We start from the raw sequence: 18,005 nt of genomic DNA, 5'->3' as shown, positions 1-18,005 counted from the left end.
ATTTTCACTGTTTCCTAATTGTTTCTTCTTAATAACAACATTTTGTTGTCAGTGTTCTGTGGGGGTAAATGTCAGGGTATCCCAGGATTTGGCTTTAGGAAATGGAAGGAGTTAACTAAAGTTAACTAAAGTTAATTAAAGTTAATTAAAATTAACTTTAATTCTTACGGGAGGCCACTTTGGATTCCCAAGGGCAGAGAAGGAGGCTGATAGTAGCATTCCACACCCACTCCAATCTAAGTTTAATTACGCCTGCTCAAAGGTCCAATTACTCCAATATTTCTCTTCCTGTATTCATAATACATTTATTTTAAGAAAGAAAATATGAATAGACACCCATAAAACATTCAGGAACTTTCCATAGTGGAAAAACAGTAAAATTGGGGTAATCTATCAGAACTGTCAGAGGGCAAAGATGAGTGGGGAAGGAGCCCAGAACTTCAAGGGTCAGTCCTTCAGGCCAACATGAAATGTTAATATTCTAAGAAGAAAGTAAATCTTGCCTAATGGATTATTTTACAGTTTAACAAAAAGTTATGTCGGACCACATGGGGCCTAAGGGGTTCAGGAAGGGGCAAATCATGTGGTACGTTATCTAACCCTACACAGGAATGACTGGGGTACTCCAGGAATTATGATGGGGAATTGTGAGGTGTTGGGAGTAGAATGGACAACTCTGGTGTCTACCGAAAAGGTAATGGACCACTTGGCTAGGATTATTAGTTCACAGTAAATTCAAGGGTATTTGGGGATAACTAGGAGCAGATTCCAGGGAGAGAGGATTTATTGGAACTGCTGTGATTGTAGTCTGTTGTTTGTCATTAAATTGGGGCTAATTCTGATCCAGCGTCCCTTTTCTTTGCAGTACCTGCAGCCATCTTTATCTATTAAAGATAGTCAAGGATGTCCCGGAAGCCTTGGGTCACAAAGATATTCTCTTACATCAGTTTCTATTACCTTTAGGAGTTTCCTTTTCACATTCAGTCTTTAATATATTTGTGGTCCACATTCAACTATCATGTTAAGAAAAAATGCAGTTTTACTTTTCCCCATTTGGTGATCCAGTTTTCCCAAAATGTCCATGAAAAAGTTTGTCCTGTCCCTGTTTCCATGAGGTAAGAAGTCTCAAATATATATGGGTCTATCTCTGAACTCTCTATTCTGTCCCAGTATCTATTTTTCTGCTCTTATACTCTACTCTTCTTTATTTCCATGGCTTTCTAGTATGTAATAATGCCGGTTCCTTCCAATTTGGCTCTTCTTTTACAACTGAAAAAATTAGATAACCATGGACTTTTGTTCCTTGAAATAACTTTTGACTGTTGAGTTTCCAAACCAAAGAAAACCAAACAGAACAAAACAAAAACACAGTTGCAATTTGGGTTGAGAGTGCATGGAATTTATGGATTAATTTTGGGGAATATATATCTTTAATGTTATCTCATTCAACATAACAAAATATCTTTCCATTTATTCAAATATTTCCCTATGTCTTTTAATAGAGTTTAAAAATATCATAGACAATTTCTCTATTATTTGGTAAGTTAAATTCTTCGATACTTATATTTTTGTTGTTTAAATTATATTTTCCAGTTGGTTATTACTTTTAAGATAAATGTTACTGATTTATATCAACTTATCTTATATCTGGTGCTCTTTCTGAATACTCTCACTCATGCTAATAGTATGGTTGTTGATTCTAAGTTTCCCATATAGATGATCGTATCATTAGGAAATAATGAGAGCTTTATCTTTTTTCTCCCCAAATTCTTACATCTCTTATTTTTCTTTTTTTTTAAAGATTTTATTTATTTATTCATGAAAGACACACACACACTGAGAGAGAGAGAGAGAGAGAGAGAGAGGCAGAGACACAGGCAGAGGAAGAAGCAGGTTCCATGCAGGGAGCCCGACATGGGACTCGATCCCCAGTCTCCAGGATCACGCCCTGGGCTGAAAACCACGCTAAACTGCTGAGCCACTGGGGCTGCCCTTATTTTTATTTTCCTATACAGCTTATTTGGTCCTGTAGAACTATGTAAAATACTACCAATGAAAGTCAAAAAACCTTGTGTTTTCCTGATCTCAAAGTGAATACATCTAATTTTTTTTTCCCATTGAGTAAAAAGTTTGCTCTTAGTATTAAACCTTATCAAAATAAGAGTGTTTATAATGTATTTCACATCAACTCCAAACTCCAAAACTAAAAAAAAAAAAAGCCTGTAAGAAGCAAACAGTACTGTAAAAATACAAAATGCTTAAAGCATCACTTCCTGATAACCTTAAGTTAAATGGAGGCTGATAGGTAGGACTTTGAAAAAGCTCAGCTGAGGTTCAGTCTTGGCCCTCTGTCTTTCCTTGTGTTTCTAACCTGAAATGCAGATATGACGGCTGAGCGTTCATGCAGCCACTTTGTGATGTGGAAGGTGGAAACTTCGTGCTAAAAGTGGTAGAGAAGGGCAGTCCCGGGTGGCTCAACGGTTTAGCACCGCCTTGAGCCCAGGGTGGGATCCTGGAGACCCAGGATCCAGTCCCACATCCGGCTCCCTGCAGAGAGCCAGCTTCTCCCTCTGCCTGTCTCTGCCTCTGTCTCTGTCTCTCTGTCTCTCATGAATAAATAAAATCTTTAATAGATAAATAAATAAAAGTGGTGGAGAAGCAAGCCTGCCTCCCCTGGGGCTTCGTGCAGCTGGTTTACTAGCCCTGGACTGCCTGCCTGCCTGCCTGCCTGCCTCTGGGACTCCGTCCTGTGGGCAAGTGAGCCCCTAGGTACCCCACAGCTGTGTTCCCATTACTGGCACCAACTACCTGGCTGCTCCAGGGACCTTGGCCTGCAGGCCTGTGAGCTCACATTCCTCCGCGGTGTCAGGCACCTGCTCTGAGCTTCTGTACTGAAGGAGAGGCCAAAGCCCTTGCCCTAGTTTGTATTCTCCTCGGTGAGTGTAAGCTGAGGTATAGGGAAGGGAGGAAGTGGGGATCAGACTCCAGGCCCCAGGGCAGAAGGACTCTGGCTCTTGACCACTCCTTTTACCTGCCACTTCTTTACACAGCTCTTCAGAGACTCTATCCCATCTTTTGGCAAGAAGATGACTTCCTTACGCTGCAACACACCGGTTCTAAGGGTTAGCAAGGGAGAGGAGGAGTTTGCAGCCTAGTGTTGTAGGGGATGCCGGGCAAGGCCACATTCCCTGAGCTCCCTCTCAGCGCCGTCAGCACTGTTGCTGGTGGCTGCAATAGTGAAAATCTGGCTGGAGCATCCTTGGAAAATGGCTTATTTCATGTGATGTCACAGAGACAGCAAAATCTCTCAGCCTGCAGGTATCTGGTAGGTAGTTTCCAGCACCCACTTCATAGTCTATGTCCTACTTTATATCCTGTTGGCTATTTTTGCCAACTCTCTTTGAAGTCATTACTCAGATGTTACTTTCTCCCTGAAACGTTCCCTGCACCCTTCTGTAGAGCACCTGGGTGGCTTACTTGGTGACATGTCTGCCTTCAGCTCAGATCATCATCTCAGGGTCCTGGGATCAAGCCCCGTATAGGGCTCTCTGCTCAGTGGGGAGTCTGCTTCTACCCCTCCCCCCAACTTGTGCTCTCTCTCTAATAAAGAAAATCTTTAAAAAAATAAACAAAATAAAACTGCACAGTTTCCAACTCCCCATCTCTCTTCCCTGCTTCATTCTTCCTTCATAGCATCTAACATATGGCGTATATTTTATTTATTCTGTTCATGGTCTGTCTCCTCCACCTGCATAAAGGTCTAGTAGCACAGGGATGTTTGTCTGTTTTCTTCATTCCTGTATTTCCAGTGTCTGGCACATAACACATGCTCAGTATTATTATTTATAGAATAAATGTAATTCCAAGGTGTTACAAGGGTTGCCACATTCCTGTAAGTCAAAAACTAAATTATATTATTCAGGGCAGCCCGGGGGGCCCAGCGGTTTAGTGCTGCCTTCATCCTGGGGTGTGATCCTGGAGACCCTGGATCGAGTCCCATGTCAGGCTCCCTGAATAGAGCCGGCTTCCCCCTCTGCCTATGTCTCTGTCTCTCTGTGTCTGTCATGAATAAATAAATAAATAAAATATTTTTAAAAATTCTATTATTCAGAAGCACCTCCCAATGCCCTAAGCCATGCCTGAACTCCTCAGGCCCATAAGGAATTCTCTTGGTGGTGGATCTGTTCCTTGGTTCTAGTGATGCATCAATCAAGAGACAAGCAAGAAATGGTTGGCTCTCCTAAAAGGGACATTTGAGGCTTGTTTAATCAAGAGGCTATTTGCAAAAGTGTGGACAAGTTTAAAAGAATCCTCAAGGGAAGGTAAAATAGTCACCCTGTGCTGAAAACCGTGAGAGTAGTTGTAGAGAGTAGTTGTAATTGTAGCAGATGTGCCACGGTGCCCCAGAAGGAAAGGAGCTCGAAGAATAATGGCCTGGCCTCACTCCCTCCCTTCCTTATGCCCCCAAGCCAGTGCCTCCCATTGGCCAAACTCAACAGGAACCTCAAGGATTATTGATGGTCAATTTTAATATCCTAGGATACATAGAGGGGAGAATGATTTAGAGGAGGCGGGTATCCAGCACAAGTGGTAACGATACACTGGTCAATTATGGAGTCAGTAGCTTTTCTTTCTATGAAACTCTTTCCTGCCATTGCTCAAGCCCCAGATAGATAGATTCCAGAGGGCCAGTGGTGCATGACCCTGATTATTTAAATTGGTGTATCTACCACCCATGAGCATGGGTGCTATCTGGATCTCCTACACGTCAGTACGTTCTGTACCTCCATCTACAACTGTGGGATCCACCTGTTCTCAGCAGTAACTGTAGGTAACATGCCCCCTTTGAGTAAGAACACATTTTAACCACAGGCCACCCATTTACTGAGTACATGGGTACCTAATGTACTTTCTCCCTTCACTTCTATGGCAGCAGATACTGATGGCCAAAGGCAGAGTTAATAATATTATTTATTCTTTTCTTAGAATGGTGAAGCTCCCGAATATGTTTTTCTAATGGAACAAAAGCACCGTCATTCTAATGTGGAACTAGGTTGCTACAGCATACTTGGGGGAATTTTATAGAAACTCGGCATTCCCCAGGATTAATCAATGTACCTCCCCCACCCACTTGTCCCTGCAGGTTATCACTGTATCAGAGGGTTCTGAATGCTACACAGGGTGATCTTGCCATCTTAGGTGTTTAGGTTTATGGTCACAAACTAGGAGTATCCCCATCAAGTAACTCACTCTGCCCTGGATCATTAAAATACAGTTCTTTGGCTCAGACCACAAATTCAAACCTCTGCCCTGCCAAGGCGTCAGATTAAAATAGGCCCTTCTCCATGCTTTACATCGCCGTCTCTTGTGGTCATTGCCCTCGAATCGAAGTATGATAGAGATTTGTTCACAAATACCAGTAGGACCGTATTGGTATCCTGGTACGTTCCCACTGCATGACCACCCTCAGACGTAACCAGCTTTCCTAGAATTTCATAGGCACATGTGATTGACCAAAACCTGTTCCCCCAAGGGACCCCCAAAAGTCCATAACTAAATCCTAGAACCTGTGCAGATATTACCTTACATAGCGAAAGGGACTCTGCATATGATTAAGGATGGTCAGGTGGAAAAATTGTCCTGTATTATCCAGATGGGCCCAATGTAATCACACGGGTTCTTGTAAGAGAGGTCCAAGAAGGTCAGAATCACAAAAGGAGCTGTAACAACAGAAACATGGGTATGTGAGAGAGAAGGAGAGAGGGAAATGTTAAGATGTTAGCCTGCTGGTTTTAAAGTCAGAAAAAGTGACCATGAACCAAGGAATGTAGATGCCTTTAGACGCGGGGAAAGACAAGGAGACAAATTGTCCCATAGAGCCTCCAGAAGGAACAGAGCTCTGCTTGACTTGAGTTCATAAGACCCATTTTGAGTTTGTATCTCTAGAACTTTAAGATAAACTTTACGTTTGTCTTGGTTTTAAGTCATTGAATTGGTGGTAATTGTGTTACAGCAGCAATAGGAAATTAATACTGGTGCTGCCCTATCTCTGGGTGATGAGTGATGGAATGACAGCAGTTCCAAGGACAACAGAATGAATAATAGGTGAGTATAGGTCTGGTGGCTTCTCATTCTCTCTCTTTTTTTAGAGAGGGGACAGAAGGGCAGACGGAGGTGGAGAGAGAATCTTAAGCAGGCTCCACACCCAGCACAGAGCTTGGAGCTTGGGCTCCATCTCAACCCTGAGATCCTGACTCAGCCGAAACCAAGAGTCAGGTGCTTCACTGACTGAGCCACCCAAGTGCCCCTCTCTTCCTTTCAATTAAACTTTGTATTTGTAATAATTTTAGATTTTTTAGATTTACAGAAAAATTATGAAGATAGTACAGAGAATTTCAGTATGCTCCTCCCCCTGCTCTTATGCAGTGGTACCAGGGGTGAGGGGTGGAGGAGGGAATTGTCTAAAACAGGGCATGTGGGTAGTTTTGGGGGTGAAATGTTATATGATTGTAGTGATGGTTATAGAACTGTACACACTTGTCAAAAGTAATTGAAATGAACATTTAAGATTGGTTCATCTCTATATATAAATTATACTTAAATAAAATTGATTTAGAAATAAAAAGTGGTCAGAAAAGTACAAGATTTTATGTTTGCATTTAATTCCTGATAAGCGTATTGTTTTTAAAATTATTGTATTACTTGATTTTTATGCTCACCTCATTAATTAAAAAGAAACTGCATAGTAAAAGAAAATTTATGAGAGAAGCACAAGATTAAAGTGAGAAACCTTTGAGAAAGTAGAACAAAAAGACAACATACTTTAAAAAATATACATATTACAATATGGATGAAACTTGTGGACATAATGCTAAGTGAAACAAGCCAGTCGCAGAAAGACAAATACTGTGTATTGTACTTACATGATCTACCTAAAAGAGTTAACTTTAAAGAAACAGAAGGTCAAATAGTGGTTGCCAGGGGATAGAGGGAGGGAGAAAAGCAGAATTGTCATTTAATTGGTACAGAGTTTCAGGCAAGATGAAAAGTTCTGGAGATCTGTTGCACAATGTGAATGTACTTAAAACAATTGAACTGAAAATGGTCAACTGTAAACTTAAAAATGGTTAGGATGAGACATTTTTTTCTTATGTGGTTTTTTTTTACCACAGTTAAAAGTATTTTTTAAATAAAAAAAGGGAAATACCCTCTCTTCCAACAATTCTATTGATAGCACTTTATTCTACAGACATGTTAAGAGCCCAAAGCATGTGTGTACATGTCTATAAATATGTAAATGTTTACCTCCAGGGGATCCCCTGGGTGGCTCAGTGGTTTGGCGCCTGCCTTCGGCCCATGGCATGATCCTGGAGTCCCGGGATCGAGTCCCACATCAGGCTTCCTGCATGGAGCCTGCTTTTCCTCTGTCTGTGTCTCTCATGAATAAATAAATAACATATTTTTAAAAATGTTTACGTACACATATGTGCATAATTATATATAAATAAACCAGGGGAACAAGGGGACAACCCACATGTTCATCAAGGGAAGAATGGCTAATTAAATGATACAGGACGCCTGGGTGGCTCAGTGGTTGAGCATCTGCCTTTGGCTCAGGTTGTGATCCCGGGATCCAGGATCAAGTCCTGCGTCAGGCTCCTTGAGGAGCCTGCTTCTCCCTCTGCCTATGTCTCTGCCTCTCTGTGTCTCTCATGAATAAATAAAATCTTAAAAAAAATAATAATTAAATTTTACAGGCACACTGTCATGTCACTCATGTCATGTGAAAATGCATTAATTATAGCCACACAGACTAATGTAGGTAAATGAGACATATAATGTGGAGGAGATAAAGCACGTCATACATGTAGACTTACAGAGGAGGATACATACAGAGGAGGATATCATGCTCATAAAACCACAAAGCTATATATAAAAATACATAGACTTAATTCAATTTCAATTCAACAAATATTTTTTGAGTACCTACTATATGCCAGCAATGTTCTAGACATCAAAGATATAGGCAGCAGTAAACACAAAAGACAAAAATGCCTGACCTCATGGTGCTTAATTTCTAGTGCTGGAACAGACAACAAGTAAATTAAATATATGTAAATTGACGTGCTAAAGAGAAACATAAAGGGAAGTGGCTAGAAAGTGGTAGGGAGAGTAGTAGGGTGGCCAGGGAAGGCCTCTCCGAGAAGGAATATTGGAGGGAAGACCCGAACCCAGTGAAGGAGTAAACCATGCAGATATCTGGGGAGAGAGCATTCCAGACAGGAGAAACAGCAAGTACAAAAGCCCCAAGGTCTCAGTGGTTTGGGTGGGTTTAAGAAAAAGCAAGTGGACCTCTTTGGAGTACTCTGAGTGAAAAACACAGTGGGCCACAGGTTCAGAAAAGCAAGGCAGAGTGGGACTGACCATCTAGGATATTGCAGAGTTTTACTCTGAGAGGTTTTGTGCAAAGGTCTGCCATGATCTGACTTACTTGACACAGAATTACTGTGGCCACTGTAATGAAAATAGATTAAAAAAAGAAAAGAAAAGAAAATAGATTGAATGGGAGCAAAACGGAGAATCAAGTTAGGAGGCTACGTTGATGATCCAGGTGAGAGGTGGTGGCTTGGAGGAGAATGTGGTGTGGTGGTGAATTCTGAATATATTTTTAGGGAGGAGTCGACAGGTTTTGCTAACAGGTTGGATATGGGGGGTGGGGATGGGAGTAGTAAGACATCAAGGTTGACTCCAAGACTTTTGGCTTCAGCAAATGTGTTAAGACAGATGACAACAAAGAGGGCTGAAAACCACAAACTTCATCGTAGTATTTTTCTCTGAGGGTTTTCTGGGAGTCGATATTAGAGAGGAGTCCACAAGGCAGCTTCAAATGTTGATAGTTAAGTTCTGAGATTGGATGAAGGGCTACATGGTGTTTATTTTCTTCTTCTTCAAACTTACACATTTGTTACATATATTCTTTTACAAATATAAAACATTACATTTTTTTTCTAAAAAGAACAATAAAATCTCAGCAGATGAGAATAAAACTATAAAAACCAACCACGGCAGACCCAGTGGCGCAGCAGTTTAGCGCCGCCTGCAGCCCAGGGCATGATCCTGGAGACCCTGGATCGAGTCCCACGTTGGGCTCCCTGCATGGAGCCTGCTTCTCCCTCTGCCTGTATCACTGCCTCTCTCTCTGTGTGTGTTTCTATGAATAAATAAATAAAATCTTTAAAAAAATAAAAAAAATAAAAACTTACCACATGAAGGGCTTCTTCCTAAAATAATTAGCAATGTGTAATTAACAATCAATATATAGGAATCAATAAAAAGCAAGACTTGATATACAGGGAGATTTATCATTATTCTTCAGTAGAATGGTAATATATGAGAAATAGAGGAATGGTTAAACTAAGACATAGTAGAATATTACGTGGCTATTAAAAACCATAGTTTCAAAGGTATTTATGTGGGCACTGCTCACCTCATAACGTTAAGTGATACCTTTTGTATTACGTATACATCAGGAAAAGAGACTGGACTTTGGAATGTAATTGTGCTAGATATAGATCTCACTTAGTCTATTAGTTTGAATTCAGCACGGCTGTGAGTTGCAGAAATGCAAAAATGCCTCTGTGTCTCTCATGAATAAATAAATAAAATCTTAAAAAAAAAAGCTATGAGAGACAATGATGAACATTATATATTAATAAAGGTTCAATACAGCAAGGAGATATAATAATTATTAAGATTTACACATCTAATGACAGGCCATCAAAATATATGAAGCATATTGTTCTGTAACAGATTTCTAGAAATTTTCCATTTGCGAAACAGAAACTCTATATCCACTGAGCAATGACTCATTTTTTAACTAATCTTGAATTATTGGGATAAACCCCACTTGGTCATGATGTACTATTCTTTTTATAAGTTGCTGGATTCTTATGCTAACTACTTTTGTGTGTGTCTATGAGGATTTCTGCATCTATGTTTATCGAATCTGATAGGTTTTATTTCTTTTTCAAATATTTTATTTATTTAATCATGAAAGACAGAGAGAGAGAGGCAGAGACACAGGCAGAGGGAGAAGCAGACTCCATGCAGGGAGCCCGATGCGGGACTTGATCCTGGGACTCCAGGATCATGTCCTGGGCTGAAGGCAGCGCTAAACCGCTGAGCCACCTGGGCTGCCCTGAATCTGATAGGTTTTAGTATCAAGTTTATGTTGGCCTCATGAAATGAATTGAGGACTGTTCCCTTCTTTATTTTCTGGAAGGGTTTGTCTAAGATTAGTATTAGTTCTTCCCTGTTTATGATAGGCAGAAATCGGTAGTGAAACTTCAAGGCTTTTTTTTTTTTTAGTGAGAGATTTTTTTAAAATTTAGAGTAAAATTAACATTTTGAGGGGTAAAATTAACATTTTTGGGGGGTTCCGTGCTATAAGTTTTATCAATTTATGAATTAAATAAGTTTAAAATTTAAAAAAATAATAATTTTCATTTCTCCCAGGTGAATACCTAGAACTGGTTGTATAGTGTATATTTAACTGTATAAAAAAACTGCCAGACTGTTATCCAGAGTGGCTATATTATTTTGCCTTCCCGCTAGTGATGGATGAGAGTTCAGTTGCTGTACATCCTTACTAAAACTGGGTATTGTAATTTTTATTTTAGCCATTTTAGTAGACCTATAGTGGTATAATATTGTGGTTTTATTTTGCCTAAATCATCATAAGGGCTTATGTTAAGCATCTTTTTGTTTATATGCCATCTATCTTCTTTGGTGAAATGCCTGTTCAAATCTCTTGCACAGTGTCCTTATTGAGCCTTTATTGTGATGGATTTTTTTGCTGGACATAGAACCCTGGGTTGACAGTTCTTTCCTTTTAGTACTTCAAAGATGTTCTTCCATTGTCATTGATTTCATGGCTTCAGATGAGAAATTCAAGCTCATCCAAATAATTGTTTTTCCATATGCAATGTTTCCATATGCTTTTATTTTTCTCTAGTTCTATTTTTTAAAAAAACTCATTTCTAAGTTGATTTCAGTGGCTTCATTATAATGTGTTTAAATGTTTTCTTTGAATTTATCTTCTTTGGGTTTCCTCGAGCTTCCTTTATCTGCAAATTTATGTCTTACTAAATTTGGGATTTGTGGGGGGCATTTCTCCAAATCTAGCTTCAATCTTAACCTTTCCTTTTGGGAACCCAATGGCGAATATGGTAGATTTAAAAAATATTGTCCCACACATCCTCGATGCTCTTTGTTCATTTTCTTTCTTTTTTTCAAGTCTTCCCTCGACCATGCTCTTCAGACTGTATAATTTCTGTTTACCACTCTTCAGGTTCAAAGACTTTTTTCTCTTATACCACCATTATGCCGCTGAAACCATCCTTCCTTTGTTTTCTTTAACTTTTAAAACCTTTTCATCTTAAAATAGAGAATCACAAAGTGGTGCCAAGATAGTAAAGAGAGGCACTATGTATCTTTCATCCTGTTTACTCCAATGGTTATCTTATATAATTACTGTGCAATATCAAAACTGAGATGACATTGGTACAATGTGTGTATATAGTTCTATATCATTTAATCATATGTGTAGATTTAGGTAATGAACACAGCAATCTAAATACCAAACTATTCCATCATTACATAGCCCTCTCTTTTAGAGTCCTATCACACCCTACTCCTACCACCTAACCCTGGAAACCACTAATCTGCTTACCATTTCTATAATAGTTATTTAGAGAATTTTTAATATATGGAATCATATAGTTTGTGCCCTTTCAAAATTGATCTTTTTCATTCAGTAAAATGCCCTTGAGATCCAATAAAATTGTTATATAGAGCTTTTTCCTTTTTATTGCTGAGTATAATTTCATAATAAGGTTAGACCAGTTTGTTTAACTGAGAGACATTTTGATTGTTTCCAGTTTTGGGTTATTACAAATAAAGCTATGAACAATGACGTTTGGGTTTTTATGAAGACCTAAGTTTTCATTTCTCTACAATAAATGTCCAGAGTGATTCTGGGTTGTATGATAATTATGTTTAGTTGTTAAAGTAAATGCCAAAATACTTGCCGGAATGGCTGTACTATTCAATATTTCCACCAGCAATGAATGAGATCCAGTTTTTCTGTATTCTTACCAGCATTTGGAATTTTCACTATGTTGATTATTTAGTTTTATAGCTTTATGTTTTGCTTTTAAATCTATGTCTCACTTTGAGTTTATTTTTGTATGAGGTGTGAGTTTTAGGTTTATTCTTTTGCTTATGGATATCCAATTGCTTCAGCGCCATTGTTGAAAAGACTATCCTCTCTTTACTGAATTTCTTTTGCAACTTGTCAAAGATTGATTGGCTATATTTGAGAGACACCATTTTGGGGCTCTCTCTGCTGTTGCATTGGTCTCTGAGTTTCTCTCTCTGTCGGTACTACAGTCTCATTACTATAGCTAAGTCTTGAAATCCGTTAGTTGTCTTTCCCTGTGTGAATTGGTCATATTTTCCTCATTCTTCCTATAACAAGTCATTTTGATTCTATCCTGGAAATTATTGTGTCTGTGATGCTTTATAGATTGTGGGGTTCTCTTATAATCCTTTGGAGGATGTTATTTTTTCCTTCTTAACCAATCAACCCTGTTTAAGCTCAGACCAAAAGTTCTGTCTCGCTTTCTTCTTATATGCAGTGCTTTCAAGCTCAGTTCTGTTTTCAGTCTTATTTTCCTTTCAGACTTTCCTATACCTCCATCACTCAGGTATAGTCTGAGATTTGGGTCATGGTTTAAATCTTAGTTCAAGCCCATAGAGCTTTTGCTATGTTGTTTCGGGTCTATCCTGAACATGCGTTTCTCAGGGGTTAGTATGACACTTGGGCAATGTTCTAAATATTAAAGGTTATGATGATTTGTCCCGTCCACAAACAACTCAGAGGTGAGTGTTAAGTGTATTATGCTGGGCTAATTACCTTCCATAAATCTCTCCTTTCCAGAATTCCTGTTACATATTCCAGCCTGCCAGTTTCCCCTTTGATGGTTCCTTTAAGACAGAAAAACAAGGTTCTATTTGAGGTTAGCCATCTACCTGGTTTATACTTCTACAACTGGGACTGCCTTCAGGAGGAGAGCCATGAGATGAAAGGAACTCAGGAAACTCATCCTTTTATGAATTGCTTTTCCAACTTCTGACTTCTTTCCACAATCCACTTGTTTCTATGCCCTTTTCAGAAGCTTTAGGTAGTGGCTTTATTAATATTAATATTCTCAAGATTTTAGTTAAGGAAATCGTCCATTACATCTAAGTTATTGAATTTATTGTCAAAGTTGTTCATTATCATCCTTTTAATCTACATAGTATCTACAGGGATGTCCTTGCTTTCATGCCTGATCATGATAATTTATTCTATCAATGTTATGGGCTGAACTGTGTCCCCTCTCAAAATTCATATAATGAAGCCTTAACTCCCAGTAATTCAAAATTGACTGTTTGGTATAAGGGGTTTTAAAGGTGATTAAGTTAAAATAAGACCATCAGGGTGGGCCTTAATCCATTATGACTGGTGTTCTTATTAGGACGTTAGAACACACAGACACCAGAGATACACAGAGTGACAATGAGAAGCAGCCAGATGGTGGCCAGCTGCAAACCAATGAGAGAGGCCTCAGAGGAAATCAGCTCTGTCACCATGTTGATTTTCTACTTTGTCTCCAGAACTGTGAGAAAATAATTTTCTGTTTTTTAAGTCACACAATTTGTGGTATTTTGTTATGGAACCTCAGAAACTAATAGTCTTGCTAATTTACTTTTTTTTTATGTTTTTAAAAATTTAAATTCACTTTGCCAACATAGAACACCCAGTGCTCATGCTAATTTGCTACTTTTATTAGACCTTTCAAAAACCAGCTTTTGCTTTGATTTTTCTCTATTTTTTATTTCAGTGACTTCCATCCTTTACAATTTACTGATTTAATTATGGGCCAGCATTTGGTCTATGTAGAGACTAATCCATATTCATTTGTTGTATGTAGTGTTCTAAAAGTATCATTCATCTTATATTAATATAGCCACACTAAATTTCTTATGCTAGGTGTTTGCATGGTGCATCATTTTCCATCTTTTTTACTTAAAACCTTTGTTTAAAGTGTGTCTTTTGGGAAAAACATATACTTGGATTTAACTTTTTTTGCCCTATCTTAAAATCTCTGCCTTAGAGAGTTTAGTCCATTACACTTTTTAATTGATATGGTTGGGTTGAAAGCTACCATCCTTCCTTTGTTTTCTATTTGTTCTTTCTGTTCTTTTTAAGATTTATTTATTCATGAGAGACACAGAGAGAGAGAGAGGGAGAAACACAAGCAGAGGGAGAAGCAGGCTCCATGCAGGGAGCCCGATGCGGGACTCGATCATGGGACAGGCAGGGAACCTGACATGGGACTTGATCTCGGGACCCCAGGATCACATCCTGGGCCGCAGGTGGCACTTAACTGCTGAGCCACCTGGGCTGCCCCACTGTTTCTAATAAAATGGTTAGCTGTCAATCATTTCCTAATAATGTGATTTTCCCCCCGAGGATTGCTTTTAAGAATTTATTTTTGTGCATCGGCCTTGGGCTCAGGTCGTGATCCAGGATTGAGTCCCACATTGGGCTCCCTCGCGGTGAGGGAGCCTGCTTCTCCCTCTGCCTGTGTCTCAAATAAATAAATAAATAAATAAATAAATAATAAATAAATAAATAAAATAAAATAAAATAAAATAAAATAAAATAAAATAAAATAAACAAACAAACAAACTTGGAATTTTATCAGTTTGGCTATTAAGGGTATGCATATGGTTTTCTTGGAATAATTTTCATGGAATAATTTCGATCCTGATATTTTCCAAGAACTTGTTTTTTCTGTATTTGAAATTACATTAACAACAACGTGACTGTTGTGGAAATACAGCCACAAATGATTTACTGTAGAAAGATCTCTCTCATCCCTGAAGTTAACAATTTAGTTATAGGTAATACAGTCAATATAGTTTTCTTATGCATTATGGGCAGCTTTAGAAGAGGGCAGACCAAAGACGTCCAAGAAGAGAAAACCTACAAAGACAGAATATGAAACAGTAACCTAGAGTTTTAGGGATAAATCCCAGCATCACATTTTGACAAACCAAACCAAAACTGCAGAATATGAGCAAGGATCCGAGTCTAGACAGATAAACCATGCCCTTGGAGATCCAATGTAGTTGTAGAAACAGACAAGAGTTACAAAAGGATGACTAGGTCACAGTTCCAGTTTAGTATTAGCATCTTTCATTTCCTTGAGAGCCTCATATTAAAATAACAGACATTTCTGTATTACTTATTGCTAGAACATGTATCAGTTAGATTGTTTGTCGTGTGCTCCGAAAAGCATATTCCGAATAGGTAAAGCAATTTAATTTTCCTTCTGGTTCTAGTTATTTAGGGTTTGAAGGTCTTGTTAATAAATTATGTATACAAGTAATTCTATTTGGGTTATTTTGTTTACACAAACTACAACTGTTACCATTAAACAGCTCATCTTTTACTTGTCTTTCACAGGAAGACGCAGGATGTTTTTTTTTTTTTTTTTTTTTAATTTTTATTTATTTATGATAGTTACACACACACAGAGAGAGAGAGAGAGGCGCAGAGACACAGGCAGAGGGAGAAGCAGGCTCCATGCACCGGGAGCCTGACGTGGGACTCGATCCCGGGTCTCCAGGATCGCGCCCTGGGCCAAAGGCAGGCGCTAAACCGCTGCGCCACCCAGGGATCCCGACGCAGGATGTTTTAAGTTTACCTAGTTATTTAAAGGGAATTTGGGGGAACCTTTCTATGAAAATATTTTTAGTTTTTTACCCATAGGAAAAAAATCACATAAAACCTCTTCTTTCCAACCAAACTTGACAATCTTCTCCTTTCTCATTATTTGGTTCTTCTGTTTTCAAAATTAAACTCACTGTTGGAAAACGGAGTCTTGACAATGGCCATCAAGAAGACTCTTTTTGCCTTAAAAGTCTTTTAAAAATGCGAATTCAAGTCTGAACACTATGGACTATCTCACTTCCCAAATTAGTAATCTGCACACCTATTCTTGTATATTCCAACCAAATAGTCAATATTTTTACTATCTCAGTGTGCTTCGGCGGTGGTGGGTGATCAGGGGCTACTATATAGTGATAGCAGTAACTACTCAGGCTGATTCATGCTATACAAATTGTGCACTCTAATGGAGATGGGGTCTCAATGGATGTTTGTTTCAACACAGTACCACTTGGAGCACCTGGCTGGCTCAGTGGTTGAGCATCTGCCTTTGACTCAGGGCGTGATCCTAGGTTCACCCGGGATCGAGTCCCGTATTGAGTTCTCCTCAGAGTCTGCTTCTCCCTCTGCCTATGTCTCTGCCTCTCTCCCTCATGAATAAAATCTTTAAAAAACACACACAGTACCACTTCTCAGGTTGTCTGGAAGCAAGTACTAGGGAAATACTCGTTAGCATTTAAGAACTCTATATCTTCTAAGAGGATAGAGGAAGACAGACTTGTTGACTACACTTTCAGTCAATGAAAAGGCAAAAGGAGTCTAGATCTTACTTTTGGTAGTTCATTCTTCTGGAAAACCTTGGAGTCTTTTCAAGTAAAATGGACAATCTTAAGGGAAAGACTTCAGATGTGATAATGGGCAAAAGGAGACTAGTAGCCTAGTCCCAGTATGCTTTATTTTGCCATGGAAACCAAGTAAGATTTGGGTTGGAAGACATAATTCTTTACAATAAAAATATATGTATGTATGTTAAGCAGGCTCCACACATGGAGCTCCCAACGCAGGGCCTGAACTCATGACTGTGAAATCAAGACCTGAACTGAGACAGTCAGCTGCTTAACCCACTAAGCCACCCAGGTGATCCAATAAAAATATCTTTAAAAAATATAAATATAGTTATTCACCTGGGTGGCTCAACGGTTGAGCATCTGCCTTCGGCTCAGGGTGTGATCTTGGAGTCCTGGGATCGAGTCCCGCATCGGGCTCCTCACAGGGAGCCTGCTTCTCCCTCTGCCTGTGTCTCTGCCTCTCTCTGTTTCTCATAAATAAATAAAATCTTAAAAAACAAAACACTATAGTTATTCTTTACATTTAATTTTGAATATTCCAAATTTCTTAAATGATACTGAATTTAGACTGTCACTGTATTTTAATTTTAATCTATTTTTATTATATATTCATAAGGCAAATTGAAAGATTTTAAAAAATATGTACTTGGTAATATGTCAGGGATAAAACAAAATCACAATTCAGAGATGTTTTAGATACTGAGCACATTTCTTCATTTAATAATTACCACATTTCGGAACACTGAACAATTATCCATCAGATAATTCAGTCTGATGGGGTAAGAAAATTATGTGAATTATAGCTTAAGGGAGCAACTGATGTATCAGGAAGACCAAGCAAGTGCATGCTGGGATAAGTCTTGAAGAATGTGTATAGGAATTTGCCAGGTAGAAGGCAAGCCATGCAAACTAGAATAGTATGTGGGAAAGCCCAGAGTTGTCAAATTGTACATGTTTGCAGGAAGGTGAGGGGTTAAGTAAGGGCCAAATTCTCAAACTTTTCCCTCGAGCACCAATTTTGCATGTACCAACTGTTACCCTCTTTGCTTTCTTGCTAAAATAAGCTAGTGGTCTTGAGAATGAATGGTAAAGAACAATTATTCCCACATGAGGGTACTTTATTAGTAATAATACTGCTGCATTCTTTATAAAGATCAAGGTAATTTAAATCTCAGTTCTGAAAGGTAGGTAATACAGTGCCAGGAGTGGATGGCTCAGGTGTTTGGGGGCTTCAGTCTCCTCATAAATAATTACTACTAGCCCTCCAAAGACAAGTAAACTGTGCATTCTGTGGAAAACTTTGTGTTTGCTAAGCACATAGGGGGTTTTAAGTTTCATGCTTCCTTCTAATAGACCTCAAACTCTCCTAGATGGAA

General features: G+C 38.8%; 2 long non-coding RNA genes across 3 annotated transcripts in view; one reads left to right on the top strand and one right to left on the bottom strand.

Annotated features, from left to right (window-relative positions):
* LOC112677937 (uncharacterized) overlaps positions 1-18,005 on the top strand; it is a 73,920-nt gene that overhangs the window by 11,617 nt on the left and 44,298 nt on the right. The window contains exons 4-5 of one of the 2 annotated variants that reach the window (XR_003147295.3): positions 6,014-6,105; positions 13,581-13,716. This is a non-coding gene — a long non-coding RNA (uncharacterized LOC112677937). Of the gene's footprint in view, positions 1-6,013; positions 6,106-13,580; positions 13,717-18,005 lie in introns of those variants that run through there. The other variant, XR_007413347.1, reaches the window with a different exon arrangement.
* On the bottom strand, positions 4,181-13,683 carry LOC125755891 (uncharacterized). The gene is made up of 3 exons (XR_007413349.1): positions 12,977-13,683; positions 7,306-9,211; positions 4,181-5,720 (listed from the first exon to the last, which is right to left on the bottom strand). It is a non-coding gene; the product is annotated as an uncharacterized LOC125755891 (long non-coding RNA).

The sequence above is a fragment of the Canis lupus genome, chromosome 10, assembly GCF_003254725.2.
Source record: "Canis lupus dingo isolate Sandy chromosome 10, ASM325472v2, whole genome shotgun sequence".
NCBI classification, from domain to species: Eukaryota; Metazoa; Chordata; class Mammalia; order Carnivora; family Canidae; genus Canis; species Canis lupus.
Note: the sequence above shows the minus strand (reverse complement) of the source record. Positions and strands in the feature narration are given on the sequence as shown.